Source organism: Columba livia, chromosome 2, assembly GCF_036013475.1.
Source record: "Columba livia isolate bColLiv1 breed racing homer chromosome 2, bColLiv1.pat.W.v2, whole genome shotgun sequence".
In the NCBI taxonomy this organism is placed as follows: domain Eukaryota; kingdom Metazoa; phylum Chordata; class Aves; order Columbiformes; family Columbidae; genus Columba; species Columba livia.
The window spans coordinates 8,045,249-8,070,278 of NC_088603.1; the positions used below are offsets into that span (position 1 = coordinate 8,045,249).

Sequence of the window (25,030 nt, forward strand, 5' to 3'; positions counted from 1 at the left end):
GTCTCCCCAGGGCAGAGCAGAGGGGCAGGAGAACCTCTCTGACCTACTGACCACCCCCTTCTAACCCACCCCAGGTACCATTGGCCTTCCTGGCCACAAGGGCCCAGTGCTGGCTCATGGTCATCCTGCTGTCCCCTGGACCCCCAGGTCCCTTTCCCCTATGCCGCTCTCCAACAGGTCGTTCCCACGACTTCTCTCCAGTTCCACAGACACCATCAAGTTTAAACAGACTAGACAGCGTGGTTTGAAGGTTAAGAGGAAATTTATAATTCCCAAAAATCTATGTTCGGTATGGAGAAAACGCCAAAAATATTCAATGTTCAAACACGCTGACTTGAAGACTTACAAATACTTTTAAAAGCAAATCTAAAAATTAACACGGATTTAATTTATAGCCAGCAAAACACAGCTAATTTTCATCCACATCAGTCACCCTGCTACATCTACTAGATGTCCACAAATGTTGGTGCTGGAAGCAGCACTGGAGAAGAGCAGAGACAGGAAAAGTGGCCAGAGAACGAGGAATGAAGTGAGTGAAGCTTCTTTTGGTGACAATATAAGCGATGCTGCTTTAAAGGATTTGGAAATTACAAAGTGAATCACTCACTTTGTAACTTTTTTCAGAAGCCACCAGAAAAAAAACAGTAACAAAGACACTCAGAAATGATGCTGAAATTGATTTATAATGGGACTATTTGTATATCTACCTCATCTTTTCTGAGCACAGACCTTCTGGAATGACAGCTTCTTAGATATTTATACTTTTATTTCAGCTTGCTTTCTGCATACACACATATGCTTCTAATTAACATTTACAGCAGGAAAGCTCAGATCTACTCGCCAGACCACATAGCCTCAAAAATTATCTTAATCAAACCTTTCAGAAGTACTTCCAGGTACCAAAAGCTGGCAGAGCAGCTCGGTAACATCTGTACTTGCAACTACTTGTGAAGAGGACACTGCCAAGGGAAGCACATACAAGTGGGTGTAACTTACACAGGCCCTAAGGCCACACAGATTTACCCCAGTACTGCCCTGGTATCGCAACAGGAGAACAGGGGCTGGTTCACAGTTTGGCCACACATGAATTCCAGCCCCAAAACCTTTAGGTTTTTGTTACAACATCACTTCTGCATAACTGATTATTTTTCCCCTCTATTTTTGCACACTGAAATTTCTCAAAGTACCTGGAAGCCTTCGCGATGACAAGAGAACTACAGCTGGGGTACACTGTGTCCTCAGAATCTTACAAACTGCTTGTATTTTGCAATCAATATATTAAAGATTTCATTTGAAACAAATCCTCGACCGCAAAGATGTTCAACACTTAAGGCACCATCCAAGAAAAAGATGCTGAAGGAAACATTAACCAAACAGAAACCCGACTGCCCGCAATGCCAGAATCATTATCCAAGTGAGTCCAATATCCACAAATATCACTCAATAACCGCATCATCTCTCCGAAAGGCACTCGCTTTTCCATACCCTTTGTTGTTTGTTCCTCCTCATGAATTCACACCCATTTCAGTTTTCAACTGCTGGCTCTTGTACTTTTCCTGGTCCACCAGGGAACCCTTAGGAACTCAGTATTTTCTCCACTGCAGATATTATCCACTGTAACCAAACTCCTACTTAGTTTTAGGGTTTGGATTCCCCATCCTCCCACAATCCGTCACACTGAGCACCTTTAACTTCACCAAAACAATTTTCTCCAAGCTTTCTACCATTTTTGATCCATTTCACGACTTTTCACCAACTTTTTGGTCTTTATAATCAGTCACCAGAATCATGTTAAAATGGCAGCAGCCAACCTCGCGATCTCTGTGACAAACGGAGCTTTGGGACAGACCCACAAACATCCCGCATACTAAATCCCTTTCCAGAAATGCTCCTTTCCAGACTATAGCCCCATCCTACACCTCCACGTGCTGATACCGTCCCCTTCTTACACTGAAGAGCATTTTAAGTGCTTACTCAATCCAAACGCCACTTTTGCCTCTGCCCTGTGCTCATCCCCATCATTCTAGATACAGATTTCACAAGCAGTAATTGTTATTAATATTGACTGCTACCAGACTTCATTGCTGGACGACCAGCCAAAAAACCCAAAGCAAGACAACAACAGTTCCCAAAGACAACAAAATGCTTTGTCAGCCAGCCCTTAACACAATTACTGTAGGTTTTATTCCACTGAATAATTCAAACACATCGTTTTAACCGGAATATAAAACACTGTTAGGCCCAGCATCTTTAAAGAAATCTATTTACGTTTTGTCTTTATAGAAAATTATGGATAAAGGACCACATCAGGTGACCCAACATCTACATCAAGGGCAACTTCTAACACTCACACAGTGGATAAACGATAGGATGAAAAGGGAAGGAACAGGAATACAAACACCAAACCTCAGAGTTCCTGCCTCTGCAGAATGCAGTAGATCTATTTATTTCCAAAATAAGAAGTTAGAAGCCATCAGTCCTCCGCACCTCTTCATTCTGGCATGTTTAACGCACAGCCGGCCCAGCAGCGAGGGGTTCGCTCTCCCAACAAGTCTCGTCTTCCAAACCCTCTGGATTTCATTGGGAACCACGGGACTCCACACTGTGTACTTCAATACGCTTTTCAGCATAATAAAATACTCTACTGAAATTACGAGATCTAAAAAACAATGACTTTATTGCTTCTTACAACTTTTTCCACAGTAAAATTCAACTCCAAGGTCGTAATTGGCAGGGACAAAATTATGTAGCAATTAGGGCATGACAGCAAAAGCAAACAAGAACTGAAAATGGGTTCGACACTTCTGGTAACAAGCAGGTAATTATCACAGCAGCTTGAAAGGGGCATAATCAACCAAACTGACATCATCCCTCCCACATAATAAAATGTGAAATCCCTTTACGTGCAGTGTAGCTCTTACACACAGCTGGTAAATGCTGCCGGTCTAGTCGCGATGTCTGTGGAGCAGCTGAGCTTACATTTGGGACAGCTCAACAGTGGGTAATTTCATTTATTCATTCAGAATGCTAATAACTATAACAGGTTTTGATCCATTGTGGACTACAGAGATTATTTCTAGAAAATGGTATTTTATCAAAACGCCTTGTCTTCTCTGAGTATAGCTTTGTTTTCAGAGTTCCTAGAATGCATTAATAGAACTAAAACCTCTGCCTAAACGGCACAGTTGCTGTTACACGTCTGCCTACAAGACAAAATACGTTTCATATTTTTAATATAAAAACAGCAAGTTGCTGGTCTTAAATATACTCAGCTCTTCATTACTACATTTCACCAATACTTTTCTTTAATTTCCCCAGGACACATTTTATTTCACCTTGAGTGTGAGCATTAACTGTTGTGTCCAAGCAGCACCATTCTGCTGTTCCTACCGACACAAAGTCCAGCTGTCTAATAACTGGTAACGCATTCATCTTCATAACATATTTCAGGTAATTACAGTACAAGCTGTAAAATACACTCATTTATCTCCTGTTCCCCTTTTGATGTTACTTTATCGCATGATTCTCACTCTCAGCAGCGCAGCGTTTGGAAAACCCGACTGGCTCAACGGTGGTTGTTTTATCTGTCAGAGGAGATTGGGGGCACCCTCCTTCTCCTTTTTCTGTATTTTGTATATTCCTCACCTATGTTCCTCTCTCCAGATTCTCTCTCCTCATGTTGACAAATCCATTTACCCCCTAATCCCGCTGTCTCTCCACAACTATTTCCATCCAGCCCCCATTTTCAGATGGGTTTGCGTTCCTTGTTTCTCAGACACGAGCAATTTCAAACGCACTGGAATCGCCGCTCAATTCCTATTGATTTTTTCAAGTGAAATTTCCACAAAACATTTACGGAGTACCTGCACCTATCATTTTGCAAACTGTGCTGCAAGCACCCTAGGTAAAAAGATATGAATTATAAACACTTATTTTCTCATCTTCAAAAGCTCAGCACTAACACAGCACAACATGAACATCATACCTGTTATGCTGAGTTATCCGTTTTTTTGTCATCTCGAGCAATCTATTCTTTTGCATAATATTCTCACAAAGATAACCCAAAGTTCGGATCTCGGCTTTTAAAGAGTACTAAGGTAATTTCGAACAACAATATTCATTTCGAAATCTAAATTTGATGAGTGTGCATCCCAGACGTGCCTTCACTTGCGCAAGGTTTAGTTCACCAGCAAGTAAAACAGATGCAGGCGCAACAGGAGCTATTTGATTGATGACTAAACATTACATTATAAAGCAGTTAATACTATACCAAATCTTGTCCTTTTTTTTTCCTGCGTATCCCAATCATTTTATATCTCAAGTTACTTACAGAGGTTGAAATTGTGCAAGATCTAAAATTTTATCGACGATCTTGTTAACTAAAAGCACAAGTTTCCCAATGTAAAACTAAACCGTAGGAAGGGAAATGAAGCACTGACCTTAGAGCTATAAAGGTAAAATAATAATAATACAAATTATTTTTAAACCAATTGCTATCAAAGAGACCTCTTCCTTTTAATCACATCGCTTCTGTGAACACTACGATTCTACTGTGAGAATCTACAAATGCAACAAATAACTTTATACACAACACTCCCAAAATCCAGCATGGGTTAAAGCAAAACTCACAGGGCTTGGACAACGGGCAAAGATTCACCTGAATTAACACGTAAGCCGCACGTACCCTTTACAAATTGAGGTTATGCTGCGAGAAGCGAGTTGGCAGCGAGGTTCTCCGCGCGGGTTACTCGCAGTTGTATTGGCAGAGGAACGGGGCTGAGCAGCTGCACCAGAAGGCGACCGAGCGCCCAAGTCTCTGCGGTCGTGGCCTTAAATGCCCCCTAAATGTAAAGTTAACTAGAAAGTTTCCATTACCGAGAAAACACCGGGACGCGAGTTACCAGGGAACTGTCCTTCAGGAGCAACGGGGTGCAAAACCTTCAATAACCTTCAGCACCTTCTCTCCTCCGTGTATCTTTGCTCTGTTTCGACAACGGATTACACTAAAAACACCTTTTTAATGCAAACCTAAGAAGGTTGTACTGGCATCCGGGCTCCGCACCATACTGGAAAACAGATACTCTAGGACACTTGAATTCTCAAGACTTGGGAGAAAATCTAAGACACACAGAAATTTCAGGTGCCAATGTTCTGCAAAACAAGTCGTCTCATAGAGGGACAAATACTGATTTTCTTCTTTGTATCTGGACCCTACAGGAAAAGTAACACGGTTGGTTACTGTCCCCAAGGGAAACTTTCTTATCTGAACAGCTGGGAATACTGTTCTGCTGGGGGACTTGCAGTATTTGTAAGCAGAGCTCTGAGGGATGCCAGGTAAACATAAAATTCATAATGACCCCAAAAATTTTACCTTCCCCAGATAGCAGGCACCCCCCAACGCCTTATTTTCCTATATCCAGTTCTACGGCCCAGTTTGTTGAGGGTTTAGCTCTTCCAAAAATGAACCCAAAAGCTGAGGTTTAGCTTCCCTGAGAAAATAAAAAGCCAACAAACTAGGGCTTCGGTCTCACTAGATACACCGCACACTAGCACGAGCCGACATTTAACTTATTGTAGAATAACATTACTCAGCAACACACAGCATAAAAACTTTTATCATTAAAAACAAACCCACAGAGAAAGCGCGCTAGCATTAAAAACCATTGCTCGGCAATGCCGCTGAACTAATTCTAAGCTTAAGAAAAAAACTATCACCAAGTACCAACTTTATTAGCTAAATAAATGTATGTTGTTTCACTTCCAAATGAAATGGAAGAGCCGTTTAAATGTTCAGCCTTAGATGTGCACAGTCAAATGACAATGAGTGAGACCGAAAGCCTGACCCAGAGCCCTCACATTTGTGCGTGCGGGGCTGAATAATGAACCCAGATACTTCTTCAAGGAATGTCTGAAAAACCTCCTGGCTTTCATGCTTTCAGTCGCCTGTATCAGAGAATTTGGATTAAAAGCCTATACGATCCTAAACGATTACAAAAGCACTGTTTTTTGGATGAAAAACTACACATTCTGAGGGCTCCTTCGCAAATTCTGCTCCTGAAGAACTCTGTTCTTTTTTTCAAGTTACCTTGGCCATAAATTTCATATTGATGTTCATTCAAAAGAAGTCACAAAAGTGAAAACTGTTGGATTTAATACTTAATAAATAGATCTATAACGTCACTACTATCTCATACATTCCTAAAAATCTCACAGAAAAGTTTGCTGCCCTATTTCACCAGCTGCAGAAGTCGATCTCCGCTGCCTTGCACACACTTCAGTATTATATGAACCCGGTTTCGCGCCATTCTGAAGAATCATGGGCAAAACGCAACGCTGGTCTGATATGTTACTTGTGAACATCTTGGACACTAAGGAAGGTTCCTGCTGCTTTTTATCAAGCAGTCGCTCTGGGTGAGGGTGACAACTATTGATGTTCTTAACATACATAGGAACAAACTTCAATTTAATAAGATATTCGTTTCTTAAGAATCACAGAATCACAGAATCGACTGTGTTGGAAAAGACCTCAGAAATCAAGTCCAACCCTTGGTCCAACTCCAGTCCATTGACTAGATCATGGCACTAAGTGCCATGTCCAATCTCAGTTCAAAAACCTCCAGGGATGGTGAGTTCAGCACCTCCCTGGGCAGCCATTCCAATGCCTGATCACTCTCTCTGTAAAGAATTTCTTTCTAATATCCAGCCTAAATTTCCCCTGTCAGAGTCTAAGCCCATGCCGCCTTGTCCTATTGCTGACTGCCTGGGAGAAGAGACCAATCCTCACCTGGCTAGAACTGCCCTTCAGGTAGTTCTAGAGAGTGCTGAGCTCACCTCTAAGCCTCCTCTTCTCCAGACTAAACAACCCCAGCTCCCTCAGCCTCTCCCCATAGGTCTTGTGTTCAAGTCCCTTCACCAGTCGTGTTGCTCTTCTCTGGACCCGCTCCAGCACTTCAATGTCTTTCCCGAACTGAGGGGCCCAGAACTGAACACAATACTCCAGGTGTAAGAGACACAACAGAAACTGTCAAGTCCAACCAGTTCTTCTACACAACAATGTATAATATTATATCGAAAGAAAACGTACCTCAAATAAGCACAACTCAGATAAGCAGCCACTACGGGTTTACAACAGGGATCCTACTTCAATAAAGCAAAATGAGTTCCAGCCTTCTCCTACAAACAAATTTCTAATACTTGCATTAAAGCTATGGAAAACAGTCCAGCTCCTATTACAACGCTTTTAAAACTAAACTTTTCAAAGAAGTGTGTCTGAAGGCACGTCTTAAAAAATTAACACCCAACAAACCACTCGGATATTTCAATCCCAATATTCAGCAAGATCTAAGAAGACCAAAATATTTTTAAAACAATAACAGAAATGCAAGATTTAAGCCACATTAGAAAACCCTCCTCTAAAGCTGCCAGTTATTGCAATATTTCTTAAGGCAGAGTTTTATGACAAAAATACATTTTTTGTGCAGCAGAGACGTACAAAAGGATTTTTCGGGATGCCAAACGCTTTCAGAACTCTCCAGTGATGACTCACCCTGTTATGTATACAAACCTTTCATTAAAAATAAGTCACTTGGCATCATTACAGATCCTCAGCTTGCAATCCTCAACTCACTGTTATTTCTTATAGAAAATATTCTAAACACTCTGCACTAAAGTATTTTGGTATGCTAATTCTGGGGAGGAAAACGTACGGCTTAACTTGAATGGCCTTTCTTACACAAAGAGTTTCTACTCCAGTTCCCAAAGTGCTCCAAGACGGCCTCAAATACAGTTTCTAGCGAGACAGAAATTCTTTGTTGCTCCGTGTCGGTTCTTTGCCAGTTGCGCTGACCAACTATTTTGCCAAAACGAGAGAAATAAGTCTTTTAAAATGAGTCTTGGTGAGTGTAACAAAAAGAATCACTTCTGAAAAAAAGAAAAATAAAGGTAGGGGGGAGTTGAACTGTTCCTGAACATTTTGACAGCATTCCTGCTGGCTGTCGCCATAGAAGCATCATCTGAATCCCTCCCAAAACATATGAATTTATATAATCTATTACACTTCAACGAAATCGCAACAAACTAAAAACTGCCACATAGGTGCAAATAATTATGATGAACTACATTACCATACAGGCAAGTATCTGCCAATAAGGCAGCTTTATATATATATATATAACTCCATTGAAATGTGGTGTGGGATTTTGTGGGTTTTGGTTGGTTGGGTTTTTTTTGCTTTGGTTGTTTTTTTGGTGGGGTTTTTTCCCTACTTGGCTGTTGTTTTCTTTGCCTGTACACACGAATGTTTGCAAGATGTACCAGAAACCAGAACCTTCCCACAGTGCTCCATACAGCACGAGCATCCCACGCGTTGCTCCATCAAGTGTTGGATCTGGTCCTTCCAGCCCAGGCTCACAGGGCGAGAGCATCGCGGGTTGTACTCCACGCCTGTTCATCTCCTGAAGGAAGGCACACAACAGCAGCCGCCGAGCTTTACATCAAACATTTACCTGCTGGAACTCAAGATTCACTTTGCTGGTCTGGGGATTGCAGCCCCCCCACAGCATTGTCCGGCCAAATTCAAAGCAAGAAGCAAGAGACAAATAATTTCCTTTATGTTCAACCCACCCCACCACCCGATCTCTAATAATCCAGTTCCTCGTGTTGACGCTTTTCTAAATACGGCCACACATGAATAAGAAGCGAGCTCGGTGCCAGCTTCGCGATTTCTCTTTCCCACTGGGACACACTTTCCAGCATCTCAGATGTTTTCAGAGCAGGCGCCTCCCCCACCACTGCCACATATACATTTATTTTATTTCTTATAAACGCCTCTTACCCACAGCAGTTACAAGTGCCAAATCGTCTGATTTCACAGGGTGTCAGAAGAAAAAGACAGATCTAAGAACTTATATGGCATTCTCTATGCCTTTTGCTTCTGCAACATGTTGATTTGGAAAGAAAACTCTTCATTTGCTCCAATTCCAACCACCACAAGAAATCAGCTGCCTCTCTCCAGTCATTTACGCTGATCACAAGACTTGATCAACTACACCACCTTTCCAATAAGCTTATGCTTTCCATAGGTTCTGTCAACTATCTGATCAAAGATACAAATTACATTTCTGGATTCATGCTATGAGTCTTTGAGCTCGCAGCATATTGATTGCCACGTTTCACAAAAAATGAACCTAAAGAACAGCCTATATTTTCTGTTCCCAGACGAGATAAGAAGGCTTGTCTTAGGAAGCATAACTAAATCCTTTTGATTTTTTCAATTTAGTCGTTAAGTTTTTGTTATTCTCTCATTATTTATGTGCTACCATAGGTGGTCATGGCAAATTACCAACATAATTTATGCTGGTTCTCTCACTGTAAGACTAGCTTATTAATTAAATTTAAAAGAGAATTAAAAAAGAGGCAACACTCTTTGGCAGTTAAAAACCAGGGGTGTAACAAAGATACAGCCCCAGTCAACAACAGGAGCTTCGTATTTCATATTTGCCTTTAGCAGACCATGTTTTAAATGAAAGCAGACACCATTTTCATTCGCTCGCGTTTAATCACCAGTCGATGCAAGAGATGAATAATGAGAAGCCGGTTGGACGCTGAGCATCTTCGGCACAGGGGGCTTGGGGTGGTGAACAATCAGCCTCGCAAACACGAGAGACGTTTAAAAACAGGCAGCACAAACACCACGGAGGGTCCAGCGCAAAGCAGGGGCCGGGCTCCCTCTAACAAACAAAAGGGGACACTTTAGTCCTATTTTAATGAGGGTTCGCACGTGACCTGGTCCATTAGATACTGAAATGCTGCTGCAGTGGCCATGCAGCCACCTGGGTGCTTGGTGGCTAATGCTCAAACTGGCCACTACAGCACCCTTGAGGAGGGAAAATAACCAAAGAGGCAGCAGCTTTGGTTGGTAACACTGTTCATGCACTGGGGGGTTAAAGATCTGTAGACCCGCAAACATGAGCATGATCAAGTGGGAAACCTAAACTACCGCTAACCAGTTCGATCGGGGAATGTAATATGTAGAATAATTAAGTCCATTTATGGCAAATGTAAAACACGTTCGTCATCCGGATACAATATTATTTAACTAATAGAATGAATCAAAACCTAAGCTGTGTAATACAGACATTTAACATTCGAAAGCAAGAGCCCATAATTCCTCAATGCTGCAAAAACTGAAAATATCTGCTATCTTACAAATGACAAGAAAACTTGCTAGGAGTCCAGACCTCCTGCTTGGGAGAGCATTTGTCTCAATGCCTTCAAAAAGCAGTCCCGTTACACACACACTATTTTCTCCATTTCAATACAATTTCACAGAGGTAACCTGGTGCTCTCACCAGGTCCTCTGGTCCTGTGAAAAGGACACAGCCTGGTTTGCCCAGACATATGCTTCCATGCATAATTACAATCACAATCCACACTGAAAAGGTGATCACAGAAATAGCATTTACTGCCTCTTCCAACACACACTACATGGCTCCGACGCCAGCAGGTTCAAGAAATTCCCAAGTAAAAGGCGGTTTTTCTCCTCAGGATTTGCAGTTGAACTGTGATACTCCATACTCAGCATGTCAAAGTTTGTGTGACCAAGGAAAGGTTGGACACATTCAAAGGAGATGGCTAATGCTCAACAGATCCAACACAGAAATATCACCCTTGACTCCAGAAATGCCACAATTCCTTCCCAGCTTCCCGCAATTAGTGCTACACGGAAGTATCATTACAAAATTATCCTTTCCTTCATTTCCATCCTTGGCATCTGCTGTGAATGACTGCAGGAAACGTGAGGATGAGACACCGAGATCTCTGACCTGACCCAGTAGAGCTGCTCTTGTGAAACGGGGAATTCCTCCATATGATCTTACAAACAGAATGTGAACGAAGAGCGAGGAAAACAAAGCTCATCGTATTGCCCGAAGGACTGTCACACCTAAAGGCTGATTTTAACACTAACCTTCATTTCCAGCCTCCTATTCACCATCCTGAACTGCAAATAGTGAACATGCCATTATGTAGCCTTGAGTGGTTTAGAAAGGTTTCATTCCTCTAAAAGACTTGTTCCCCATTTCCATCATCCAGAGACTCCAATGCTCTTATAGAGAATCAGTTCTGCGTGGTGGGAGATGATGGCGGGGGGAAGGAAAAGCAAATTAAAATGTCTGAGCATCCTATATCCCTCCCCATTCAGGATTGTTGTCCATATTGTATTGAAAAGATTATACTAAGACGCCTTGTCCCTTAGTCAGGCGCTCACCATCCACCACAGTCAAAAAACAACTTCAGGAGCAGAAAGCTTCACGTCACACAACCTTGCTTTTCAACAAGATGCTTTCACAGTGAAAAAACACCTACTTTTCTTGTATTTAAGCAACACTAACCGTCTGGCAGCTCTATGGATTCTCCTAAGTCACCAAATTCCTCGCACGGCCTCAGAAATAACCTCAGTGTCATGTGTCATCTCAATGAAAAAAGTCAGGTGACATTTTGCTGCTATCTTCTAATTTGAAATAACAGCCAATCCTAGAATACCCGCATTCTGACCTTACTTTTTGTAGAGAATTTATAATTTGTTCTTCTTGTAATCAGTTAAAAGACTACAGAGAGAGATTTGTGCGAGTTTACTTTGACCCCCACCCTGGATCAAGTAATATAGTTGAGGAACAAATAAGCTCCTGGACACTGAAGCTCTAATTTCAATACTATGCAGATTCCACAATTTTCAAAGTTAAAGCTGTGAATCTATCTGAGAAGACAGGCAGATGTTGCCTGTAGCGAGGGCTGAGGGAAAACTCATAAGAGGTTTTCTATTGAGAAAAAGAGAAGGAATAAGAGGCAATTTCTTATCTGTGGAAGACAAAGACATGAGCTTTAGGGCAGGGGTGCAGGGAAGGTATTGGAATATGACTGTATTTTGTCATTTGTCAATCTATCAGGCTCACAACTCGAACCATTCCACAAGTCCTCATTTTCAGCACCCAGGCCCATGTTCCTGATGAAATTTGGCAGGCATCTTTGACAGAGTTTTATGATAAACGGTTGATGTTCACTGACTGTGGGGCCAAGTTCACCCTCATACCTAGAAGTTGCTTAATTTCATCCATGTACTTCCCATGAGGATGTGGTGAATGTTCATGAGGAAATCTACTAAAAGACAAGGTGTATTACGCAGAATCCTGTGACGTGGGCGATTCTGTCTTGGAGCGCATGAACCAGGGCGGCCATGGAGCTCTGGCAGCAAATTTCACTTTTGCTGCTCAGGTACAACCTGGGTATGGGAAGATTTGCAGCAGGTTTGCTTCTGATGACCTTAGCAGGCTGTTAGAAGGACTGGAGAAGAGATTCCAGGAGAGATTATTTCAAGATACATCTTCTTTCCAGTATAGGCTGCAACCACTGAAAACATTCTGCAAACTGATTCAGATTCCAGATGTAGAAGGTGCTTTCTGTACTGAATTAAGTGCTTATGGGGCAGCTGGACCCTGTGAAAAACCAGTCCTACGTGTGCCCAAAAGCCAGTTACAACAGTTGTACATAAGATGCAATTATGCCACCCCATCCTTGTTTCTCTTATAGCCTTAAGAGACATATCACCACCACTGCTTTTCTGCCCCAACTATACCACTACGGCACATCTTTCCAATTCCTCACAAGTACCTTCAGGCTCAGTGGGTGCTACAGAACCGTCAGAAAAAAATTACCCTTACAACCCGCTCAAGGGACCACAACCATCACTGGCTTTTCTGTTACAAAGGAGACCTTCAACACAGCCTTCCCCAGAAAAAGTCCCCTGGTGAGGCCACACCTGAAGATCTGTGTCCAGTTCTGAGCTCCCCAGTTTAAGAAGGACAAGGAATTAATGGAGGGAGTCCAGCCAAGGGCTGTGAAGATGATGAGGGGTCTGGAGCATCTTTCTGATGAGAAGAGACTGAGAGAGCTGGGGCTGCTCAGCCTGGAGAAGGATGAGAGGGCATCTTGTCAATGCTGATAAATCTCTCAAGGGGTGGGAGGTCAAGAGCAAGTACCAGACTCTTTCAGTGGTGCCCAATGACAGGATGAGGGGCAACAGACACAGTCTGAAGCACAGGAGGTTCCATCTGAATATGAGGAGAAACTTCTTTCCTTTGAGGTGCCAGAGCCTGGCCCAGGCTGCCCAGAGATGTTGTGGAGTCTCCTTCTCTGCAGACATTCAAACCCACCTGGACACCTTCCTGTGTGATCTGCTCTGGTGAACCTGCTTGAGCAGGTGGGTTGGACTGGATGATCTCCAGAGGTCCCTTCCAACCCAAACCACTCTGTGATTGTGATCCTCTTCACCTACAAATCAATGTTACTTTACCAGGAGACCCAACTAAGTAGCTCTTCTTCATCTTCTCCTGGCCTGAAAATTCTGGCACAAGAGAAGATGAGAAGCACAAGGAAAGGATGTGGAGCCCTTTGTGCAAAACTATTCAGCCCTGCATTGCTCTGATAAAATTTAACACATCAGTACTTAGGATGCTGCTGTGCGTTTGATAAAAGTGTGTATGAGGCAGTAGGGGAGGTCTCAAGCATGAACACACATCTAGCTCAGGAAGAATGCAACCAAATAAGCCCAGTTCTTGCTGAGTGGTCTAGACCTGCCCTTGACTCTACACACAACAGAACTGTGATTCTTCTCCATATCTGGAAGCAGTGGGAGTAAAACATGAGTAACTGGCCAGTAAAAGAACAATACAGAAATCACGAACAAGTTTATGCAGCTTGTAATTGTTATGATTTCAGCTTAGCACCGGTTCAGGGAACCCAGGCCGACAGAAAATCAGTCTCACATTGTCTCGAAATTTGAAGAATGAAAAACTATTTCGCAATGCCTGGTTTATTTTTCCTAAAGCATTCTGTTCCCCGCACTTTGTGATCATGCAGAGCAGCAGTTAGCGCTATTCAACACAGTACATACAGAACACACCGGACTATTGAATTCTTACTTATACTGGTAAGTGTTTACTCTCATGACTATTTTATTTCAATGGAAAACTTTCTATTGACTTTGGCTGTCTTCGAAACAGAACTGTGTACCTTAGAGAACACTCTATCATCCTGATTACTAATTAAATGAATCCATACAGTACTTATTCACCGCCAGTTCTTTATTTGGAGGTCCAGGGGCATCAATAATGAAAATACCTCCATAGCACTGATGAAGCTGTCAGCAGCAGATGTTGAAGATTAGGCAGCCATAAAGAAAGAAAGAAATACATAAATATAAAATCATAGAATCATTCCAGTTGGAAGAGATCCTCAAGATCATCGAGTCCAACCATAACCTAACTCTAGCACTAAACCATGTCCCTACGAACCTCATCTAAATGCCTTTTAAACCCCTGCAGGGATGGTGACTCCACCACTGCCCTGGGCAGCCTGTTCCATATAGGATTGTTTACCTATGAACCGTGTGTAGGTGTATGGATGATCAGGAGAAGTACCTCCCCCCAACCTTCATTTCTCCCAGCTATCACCAGAGAAAACAGGAGCAAACAATCCTCATTGAGAGGGGCGAACGCAGCAGATGTCACAACCGGCAACAGCAATTTCTGGCCATACACCACAGTTCAGTAACCCTGACTTTCCGGTAACACACTAAAGAGAAGTCAACCAATTTCAAAACATCCCCCGAGGGAGGCAATAGTGCTGCTTAAAATAGTGGCTATTCACCAATTCAACTCTGGGATTCCAAAACTTTCTATGGAAAAGTGACATAACCACATCAGCAACTGAACCACGGCCGTCGAGACACATTCAATAGCTCACAGTATCACAGTATCACAGTATGTTTGGGATTGGAAGGGACCTCAAAAGATCATCTAGTCCAATCCCCCTGCTGGAGTAGGAACGCCTAGGTGAGGTTACACAGGAAGGTGTCCAGGCGGGTTTTGAATGTCTGCAGAGAAGGAGACTCCACAACCCCCCTGGGCAGCCTGGGCCAGGCTCTGGCACCCTCACTGAGAAGAAGTTTTTTCTCAAATTTAAGCGGAACCTCTTGTGTTCCAGCTTGATCCCATTACCCCTTGTCCTATCATTGTTGGCCACCGAGAAGAGCCTGGCTCCATCCTCATGGCACTCACCCTTTATATATTTATAAACATTAATGAGGTCCCCCCTTAGTCTCCTCTTCTCCAAACTAAAGAGCCCCAGCTCCCTCAGCCTTTCCTCACACGGGAGATGCTCCACTCCCTTCAGCATCTTTGTTGCCCTGCGCTGGACTCTCTCCAGCAGTTCCCTGTCCTGCTGGAACTGAGGGGCCCAGAACTGGACACAATATTCCAGATGTGGTCTCACCAGGGCAGAGTAGAGGGGAAGGAGAACCTCTCTCGATCTACTAGCCACTCCCCTTCTAATACACCCCAGGCTGTGTGCATCTCTGAAAAATGGAAGAGAGAAAATAATCAACTTACTAACTCCTCATTCTATGTCACTATCGATGGATTTTACTACCTGAAGACAAATATACAAAAGAAAAAAAAGTTAATTCTTTTACATTTTGTAGACTAATAGATAAGCTACACAAAGTATCCAGGCCAGACTCCTCTCCCCAGCCCAGTTTCAAGAATCTGTTCCTGCAAGGCTGTGCCCTGAGCCTCATAAACCACTCCTGAAATCTTCCCGACATCACGACCATCGCTCTCTTCTTCCAAGAACTAAACTGCAAATTGTAATAGTTGCTACTTCTGGAGCTGCATAACACTGTCTTTACATTATTCTCTTGACTGTTTATTTTTCTTAAAGATCTTGCAAGGTGGAAACAGAAGATGACAAGGGAAAAATGGAAGGGAAAAGATGGTTGAACACACGTGAAGATGCTCCCAGGCAAGCTACTGCACTCAGATGAATCCAGGTGGAAGAAAAACATTGAAGTGTACACCTGTCACCCTCAATCTCCTGCCTGTCTTAAAGATGATGTTCCTGTAACTCTGGACTCCTCTTTTCCGATCACTGCCAACCCATAAATTCTTCCAAAAGCCCTCTCCCTCGCTTTTGTATCCATTGCTATGTGCAATCAGCCTTCTACTGAAACATTGTAAAGCCGAAGTGAGACTTTTCAAGTAAGAAAAGTCTGTCCAAGACTCACTGTTCAATCCAGACCTCCATTTTATGACAGTTCTGAACATCTAATGAACGACTCCTGCCACGACGGTGATGAAACCTGCACACAAGGCCAGGCGAGGCTGACATGGCAGTGACAACACCCACCGCACCTGCTGTTATTTGGCCCAAACCTTTGAAAACACTAGAAAATATTGTAGACTCATTGCCTCATCACTCCACGGTCAGACTCCGCTTGCTTGTTAAAGTCATTCTGGATGGTGCCACAACACTGTACTCTCAAAATCACCCAACTCCAATGGAAGCACAAGGTGACTAAAACAAAGCGCCGACCTTAGTCCATCTTCTAACTCCAGCTGTGCTGTCCTTGTGTAGCCCCATCCACCACCCTGTTCTCTTTGTTCTGCCAGTCACATCATGTCCTTTCACCCCGGTCCTTGTGCCTGGAAAAAGCCTTCAAATTCCATCAAACTCAACATCCCCACGTGTAATTTCATTCAAATAAGGGTAGATTTCTGCAGGACTGTAAGCATCAATAAGAATTCCGCCTGAGGTTTTCTGGATTCTGGACAAAACGCAGCTCTCTTTCCTCCTGGTCTAATCCCATCTCAAACAGATGCCCCATGCAATGATTACTCCAAACCTGCCCACTTCAGCGTCTGTCATGTTTTTCTCTATGGAATCTGATCTTAGACAAGAGTATAATTTAAATCATAAGCTGGTTGGGACAGAAGCCTAACTATAAACTAGGCAGTAAGAACCTGCTCTTACATGCACTTCTTAGAATTGTAGAATTGTTTTCATTGGAAAAGACCTTTAAGATAACTGGGGCCAACTATGAACCTAACACTGTCAACTGCACTTCTAAACTGTGTCCCTAGGAACCTCATCTATATGTCTTTTAAACCCCTCCAGGCATGGTGACTCCACCACTGCCCTGGGCAGCCTGTTCCAATGCCTGACAACCCTTTCCTTGAAGAATTTTTTCCCAATATCCAATCTGAACGTCCCCTGGGACAACTTGAGGCCATTTCCTCTTGTCCTGTCACTTGTTACTTGGGAGAAGAGACCAACCCCCTCCATGCTCCAAGCTCCTTTCAGGCAGTTCAGAGATCAGAAGGTCTCCCCTCAGCTCCTGTTCTCCAGCTGAACCCCCAGGTCCCTCAGCTGCTCCATCACACTTGTGCTCCAGCCCCTCACCAGCTCCCTAAACAGAGTCTTACAAAAGCAATGTACAATCTCTTCCTACAGCACTGGGGCATTTTGGGCATGAAAAATAAGGAAAATAAAGAAAAAAAGAAAAAAAAAAAGAGAAAGAGATATCTGGAGTAACAACAACATGGAAGTGTTTGTCGTCAGGAGGAACACATTGAGTTCTACCTAAAACAAAGAATTCATCCCTGAAACAGAATTATATCCCAGAACTGCAAGTCCTGACTAAAAAAAACCAAACACACAAGCAGACCCTTCTTCCATGCCTTCCTCTTCTATGAGTGTCTAATTAAGTAATGTTACTCAAATTTACCTTTTAATACTTGGTAATCAGCATGAAAACACGGGTCATAGTAGCCAATGTGAAATCTCTTATTTTCTAGCTATACCACAAAAGCACCACCAGCACAAACCACACTTAGTGTGAACATTTCAACAGCAAATCCAGACAAGGGGGTGACTTCACCCAAGAGACAGACAGAAACGCAACGCGCTACGAGCAGCTTCCAACAGATCTTATGCAGGCATCAAATATCGTCTATACTCACGCCTGGCATTGGACCTCAGCTTCGGGATGAAAACAAATCCCAGTAAGGCCGCGTATAATTATGATCCATTTTATAAACCAAAGATATTTGCAAAGGGAAAAGTGATGTTTTGCCACTCATTTTGATAGGCATCTGTACCGAAGACGTCACGAAAAACCATCTCTAAAGACCACCCAAAGACGCATCTGTTTGCTGAAGGTGTTCCACGTCAGACCACCAAACACAAAGACCCGCACACTGTTTGAGAGAAGGCGCTCACCTATTCCCGACACAACGTGACCCTCTATCTCACCGCTTCCCCTACCGAATTCCCGTGACGTTCCCCGGCTCCCCATCGCCACGGCGCAGCAAATGCCGCAGATGGCAAGGGGACATCTGATAGCTGTGATATCACACGCCGGGCGCTGCCAGAGAAACACCAAAAGGGTTCAATGGGGGGAAGGCAGAACCAGACGAGCCCAGCTAAGGGCCCGCTGTCAGCTGGGGTTTTATCCTTCTTTCTGGAAACGTGTTACCTCCCAGAATTTCCAGAAGCCTTAGTGATGACTGAAGTTGGAGTGGCCCATATAAAACAAAAGGTATCTCCGAGCTCGGTCAGACTGTGCTTTTGGCAACGCTCCACACACAGTTTTCCTTCTTCTTGGGCTGCGTATTTTACGCTCCATGGTACACAAAGTATGTATTATTCTATACTACGAGTTTTCTATCCGAACTGTAAGAACATGGAAACAAGAACTGCAAAGCCCTAAGATTTGAAGGCAGTGATGATAGAAGAATACTTTGATCGTGATTTTTAAATAGCTGACTAAATTTCAGGCTGGAAATACCCTGTACAGAACACGCTGAATGGCTCTTCTAGCCTGAAACAAAAGCAGAAATCAATACATGGCTGCTCTTCATTTTTGCTCAGCCGTTCACCTTTAAGAGATCATTTTCAGGCAAGTCCAACGACCAGTCACATTAAGAAAGAACGTGACGCAACTACTTTCTAATGGCATATTATGTAAATGACAATAATGCCGCCCCTTGCCTTCCCCCAACAAAACTCTCAAAAAGCATTCTGCCAAAACTCTGCAGGAGTTTCTGTCTGAGAAAAATAGAATAATAGAATAGAATAATAGAAAAGAGGGGGAAAAAATATATATATTTATATATATGTACATCAGCTGAGTATGTAGTCTGATAAAATAATTGTACCAAAATTCAATACAATTGCTAAAAAATGAGCGTGTTTTGTCCTAAAAGCATCTAGATTTAATACCAACAAAATATTATGTACTAGTTTGTAGAGAACAGATAAACTACAAGAGCAGAGTCATGAAACAGTTTACAAAGACGAACTGCAAGTGAGGCAAGCACTTCATAATCACAGGTACTCACACTCCAAGTGTATTGTCAAAAGAAAGGACGTTTACAATAAAGTAGCAAAGGAAGCATACACCAAATACTTTAAAAATAGATGTATAATGGTCATTAGTTAACGGCTGGCATAGGGGCACGGAGAGAAGCGGATCTGCTCTCCTGCCTCCGTTTGCCTCATAAGTAGATGGTAAAATATTTGCACTGAACACTCTGGGAGCTGCATTTTTTTTTCTGTGGCAACTGTATTTTGTTGTGCAGGAGCATCAAACACAACATACTGACATCACCATGATGTACAAAAAGGCACATATAAGCTCCAGCTCTGTAATTGTGTTTACCTCAAAACACAGTGTTTTATATAGTCACTGAGCATCTTTAAATGTCTGCCTATTTGTTTCCATTTTGCAACAGGACTATTAACCCACTGTGCTTTATTTCTTCAGACGGCAAAGAAACACGAATTATTTTCATACTGATCTTCAGTTCTTTCGAGAACTCCAACCATGCTAAATAACACTATTCCACAAAACCGTGAAGTTAAATAATAAAACTAAAGTAACTCGGGAACATTTTGCAATTATGTAATGAATCTGGTCACAGTATTAACTAATGATTCGCTGGTGAACATCTAGTATTTAGCATCCAGAATTGGTACATGACTGAGACAGTTTTGTAAAGAAATAGAAAGCACCGTGCTCGTATTTTTAAAACACAGGCTGGTTTGTTTTTATATCAACCTGCTACAAAGTAACCCCCCAAAAAGCACAAGAAATAAAGGGACAGGCTGCCTCTCATTTTGTCCAGAGCAAAACAAAAAGCAAAAACAAAATACTTTTTTGAACCTTTACAGTTTGTATCAAGTTTGCTAAAACCAGCCAGTTACATAACACTTACTTTGACTTGTGACCCATTTGCTCACCGCTTATACAAAAACCATCATATACGACGGTCTGAGCATCCATTATGTGTTCGGAACTCGGTGTGTTTTCAAAAGGTGCTTTTATGTCTTTAATTCAGAGCTATAGATAAAGGCAGCTGGAAGGCTCATCTACAATGAACACTACACGGGCACGCTTCGAAACCACACAAAATTAAAATGGCACTCTTTTCAAAAATAAGTGTGTACAAAGTATTTCAAAATACTGAAGAAAAATTAAGCGTATCTCGTTTTCCATCACTCCAGAATTCACACCAGAAAATGAAAAGTGGTTTAAAAAAAAAAAATATATATATATAAAAAAAAAAGGAGTTGTGCTATAGGTAACCATATAAAGTCATAATTCTATAGGAAAATGTGTGTGTCGGTGCGGGCACACGTGTGTGGGGGTGTCCGCAGCACTGACCGGTGTCCGGGGCAGACCCGAGCTGCGCTTTGTGTTTGGCGTTTCTCCCCCCTCCTTTTATTATTATTATTTTTAAATGCTCTAGGATCGTCTATAACCCTGTAACTTGAACCTACCGATCCCCGTGTGCATTCGGGTAGGGTTTGGGGGTGGGTTTTTTTTTGACCAAACGGCGTAAAATTGCCTCTCCCGAGTGTCAGCGGCGGCCGCGTCCCCCCGCCAAGTTTGTCCCCGGGTCCCCCCCCGCCGTTCCCAGCCCCCTCACCCGCTGTCACCGTTTGCCCTTTAATACAAAGAAGTTAAACCACAAGCCGTACTCACCCCCGGCGAATCGGTTCTGCGCGACATAGCCCAGCCCCCCGCGGAACCTCTCACAAATCCCCTCTGGAAAATGGAGGGGCTGGCATCGGGTTGCCCGCCCGTACCGATCCGGAGGAAAGAGAAGTTATTTACATGTCACGGCCCCAGCGCCGTGAGGAGACACCGCCTGCTCAGCACTCCCCGCGATCAGCCATGTTCCTCTCCCGGACCCGCCGCTCGGTACGAGCTTCCCCAGCCCACTGCCCCGGGGCCTCGGGCGGGCGCGGCGCGGGCGGCTCTACAGGGGCCCCATGGCGGCGCCGGCGGGGGAGCGATCCGCCAACAGCCCCGATCGCCGCGGAACTTCGGGATCCTCCCCGAACCAGGCTGGGAGCCGCCGGCGGAGGAGGGCGGAGGGGGAGGGGAGCGGAGGGGAAGGGGAGGGGAGGGGAAAGGGAGGAAAAAAAAAAAAAAAAAGATTAAAAAAAATAGATAAAAAAAAAAGAGCCGAGCGAAAGTAGATCCGACGCAGCCGGGCGCCGCCAATGTGCGGACCGGAGTCCTGCGGCAGGAGCCGGGGCCGCGGCTGCGCCAGCGAGGCAGAGCGGCGGCGGCCGGAGGCGCAGCGCCCCCGCCGGAGGCTCCCACCGCCCGGCCCCCAACCCGCACCCCCGGCGCGGGGACACGGCGGCGCTGGCGCCGAGGGGGGAACCGGGGGCGGCCCGAGGGGGAAACCAGGGGCGGCCCGAGAGCCCCGCACGTCCCGGCGGCTGAGCCCGGGAGCCGGAGCCGGCAGCGCCCGGTGTGTCCTCCCGCAGCCCCTGTCCCAGAAACACCCCGAGCGCGGCGGGCGGCAGCTCCCCCGCTTCTCCTTCCCTGGTCCCTCCTTCCCCCAACGCCCGCACTTTCCCATTTAACAGAGCAGCGCAGCAGAAAAGTTACAAAACGTTTCCATAGCTGCCGGCCGGTTCCCCGGCCGGACCCCTCGGCTGTTTGGGGCTACTGTGGGAAAAAAGGGGGATTTCAGCCTTAAAGATGAAGGTGTGACCCCGAGTCACCACCCGTTCCTCTTTGACATTTTTCAGGCTACTCTACACTTCTCCAAAACCCAGCTGGAACGGAGGAGCCCAAAAGCGAGCTTGACAAATGTCCATCCTCAAACGGCTCTTTCCTAATCCTTCACATGGTTCCTGCCAATTTTCTTTCTCTTCTACGGAGAGGAAAACAAATCAAGAAAACATTATACAGCTATCACTTAACTTGTATTGATAGATACTTGCAAACCAGCCTGCCAGGGTAAGTAGTAACGCAACTACCTTTATTCAGCTTCTCTTCGAAGCCCTCAAACAGCTGCTGTGTGATGCTGTGCTTGTCAATCTGTTATGTTTCCTTAAAATTTGTTTAAATATCAGACATCTGCAAGACAGAGGTGGACAAATTGACAACAATCATCTGTTTCATCTGTCAAACAACAACATGACCATGCATTAAGTCTATTTCTCTTTTTTAATCAAAATCTTTGCAGTTACACTGATTACAATGGGACGTACTTAACCCTGGGCACCGTCTGCTGCGGACAGAAATGTTCAGTGTTGCTTTATCAATACTGCTCAGAAAAATTCTCAGTAAATGCACCGAGGAACTTTAAAAGACCATTTTACCTGTAAGAGTGAACAAAACAACCCCCAAAGCCCACCCGGATTCACAGAGCACAACCTGCCCCGGCGCAGGGAGGGAACCAACGCTGCCTATGGAACATTCTCCCTCTGGGTGCCTGGCCTACAGGGAAGTTTTTATCAAACCAATTCTCCGCAGACTGAGATAAAATTTTAAAAAGAAAGCACCCGCGTGAAAAAAAACCTCCACGTGTTTACTCTGTAACAAGTGACTATTATATAAGAGCCATCGTGCCATGTTAGTACAGGTACGGACACATAAATACATTTAGTTACAAGGAGCTATCGAGCTACCGCTTATCAGCACATCTCTGGTTGCCGTGCGGAGTGACGCACTGAGCCTGCTGCAATGAGAAGGTTCAATGTGTCAGTCTTAACCTTAGCAAAGATGTAAACCTCAATATTTTATTTTGCAGTAACGGTTGGCGATTTTGGTCCAGCCAACAAGTGGTGAATGGCTAAACCACTACTGAGACATTAATCCATTTGCCTGTTCCCTTTAGCACTCAAAGCCTTTACCCAGGACAAGCCCTACCTGGACACACATCTTTGTGTAGTTGAAACCTTCTTCTAACCAGCATTCTGAGATTAACTAAAATAAATTCCTCTTAAACCAAAGAAAATGCCCAACAGCAGGGAGATGCTGTTATTTTTCAAACTGTATTAAATGAGTGGCTGTATTTATCCTCAGCAAGGCCAGAGCACCATTTTTATTGTATGTCAGCTATGCCATAACTACCCATTTATATAAGTTTCTGCTAAAACACTGTGCAGGTCCTTCTGAGATTATACCCCTGGATGCACCATAAATTCGCCAACTTATTTGTGCTGCTACACCTTAAACCTGTAGATATTTTCAAACACCTGACACTCGGTAAAAAAATACATGTTTTCATGTACAGGGTAATGGGTCACCTGACAAGTTTGTTGGCACAAACAAGTTGCAATTTAATAATAGCTGGTAATAATAATAATAAGAATAATAAATTACTCTTGGTACTTTTCCCTACTGTTCATGTGACCCAGGGTGCGAGCTAACAGGTCTGAAGCCGTATTAGTTGGGCTCATTCTTCATCAGAGCTTCGGAGCTTCATTTACTCTCAACATGCAAGATGTGAGATTTGGGGTTTTTTACTCTAAAAGCATATAAAATACCATTAAAATCTCAGTAAGGACAAATCCGTATGTTTACTACAGCACAGTCGGACGTGGTCCAACACCAGTCATGTTGAGTAACTACTACTTTGCCACACAAGCTGCCCATAAGATGCCACCAACAGGAGCGTACGATGAGCCAAACAACTCCGAGTAGGGCTCAACATTGGGCAGTGATTCTCCTCGAGACCAATCCCAACTCATTTCTCTCCTTCCAGGCTCTGAACTGCGCTCGGTTCAGCTCCAGGTTGGATCCCATTGTGAACCAGACAAGGGGACGGGTCCTGCTATGGGGTGACCCCAAGACCAAAAAAAGGCAAAGCAGTTCTGGCTGCATGGACTCCCTGCCCCGATGCACACGTCTCCAGAAACTGTTTAAGCCAAAATTCTGCCAAGAAAATGTACATGGGAAAAATGAGATCAGTCATCTCTCCCAAGGCTTTTTTTTTTTGTAAGCAACAGAAGCAATGGATTTAATGATTAAGATAAAAACTTATGTCTGTACATATGTTGGACTGTTTTCTTCCAAACTCCAACTGATTAACTCAAGGATACAACTCTCAAGTTAATCAAGACACATTTAGTGCAACACGCCTTAGCTGTTTATGATAGGCCCTATTTACAATTTCTTACTTTTGGGGACTGTTACTTCGCAGCAACCAAGAGAAACTCCAATGTATATACATCACCACTTCCAATATATCCCAGTCTAAATTTCAGGTGCGATACATCCACAAATAAGAGACACAGGCTTCACAACAGGAATGTGATTTGGTTGCAACAGCCAGGTCAGACGTTTGATTTGGTACTTCATTGATTTTAAAGTGTACAAAGGCGAACGTGCTAAGAAGCACAAAAATGCGTTTGGCTTTTTATAATCATTTGTTTCTTCTTAACTTCTGTTGACCTGCTCTTTTCAAGGTCTTCAATGGGTTTCTAATAATATTACAATAGAATCCTAATAACAACTTGAGATTAATCCCTAAGTATTTAGCTACAAAAAGACAACAAGCAGAAAAGGAAACTCAAATATTTTGCCTTAGCCTGGTAATTCTACCGAAATGTAAAGGCAATTTACCTTCTAGCAGCCTTTTATGCTTCCATGCTAAAAATCAACATGAACCACCCTTTTCTGTGAATCCAGTTTCTGTGTAAATTCCACTTTTCATGCCAAAGCACAGATGAAACAGAATTAGTTTGGCTTCTTTTTTTCTTATTTCATTTGAAGGGGTTTGGAAGCTCTTAGTTTCTAAGCTGGACTAAGGCAGCGTCTGGAGATAGATTCCATTTCTAAAAGTAATAAATAAATATCCTTTTTTTTAAGAAGGTTCCAAACCACTTC

At 43.5% G+C, this 25,030-nt stretch overlaps 1 protein-coding gene and 1 long non-coding RNA gene across 18 annotated transcripts in view; one reads left to right on the forward strand and one right to left on the reverse strand.

Annotated features, from left to right (window-relative positions):
- KMT2C (lysine methyltransferase 2C) overlaps window positions 1–25,030 on the reverse strand; it is a 204,705-nt gene that overhangs the window by 165,151 nt on the left and 14,524 nt on the right. Inside the window, exon 1 of one of the 17 annotated variants that reach the window (XM_065050412.1) lies at window positions 20,879–21,019. The exons of the other annotated variants lie outside the window; for them this stretch is intronic. The gene's annotated coding sequence lies outside the window, so the exon portion shown is untranslated. Of the gene's footprint in view, window positions 1–20,878; window positions 21,020–25,030 lie in introns of those variants that run through there. 17 annotated transcript variants of the gene reach the window in all.
- Window positions 20,933–25,011, forward strand: LOC135578782 (uncharacterized). The gene is made up of 2 exons (XR_010470871.1): window positions 20,933–21,097; window positions 21,943–25,011. It is a non-coding gene; the product is annotated as an uncharacterized LOC135578782 (long non-coding RNA).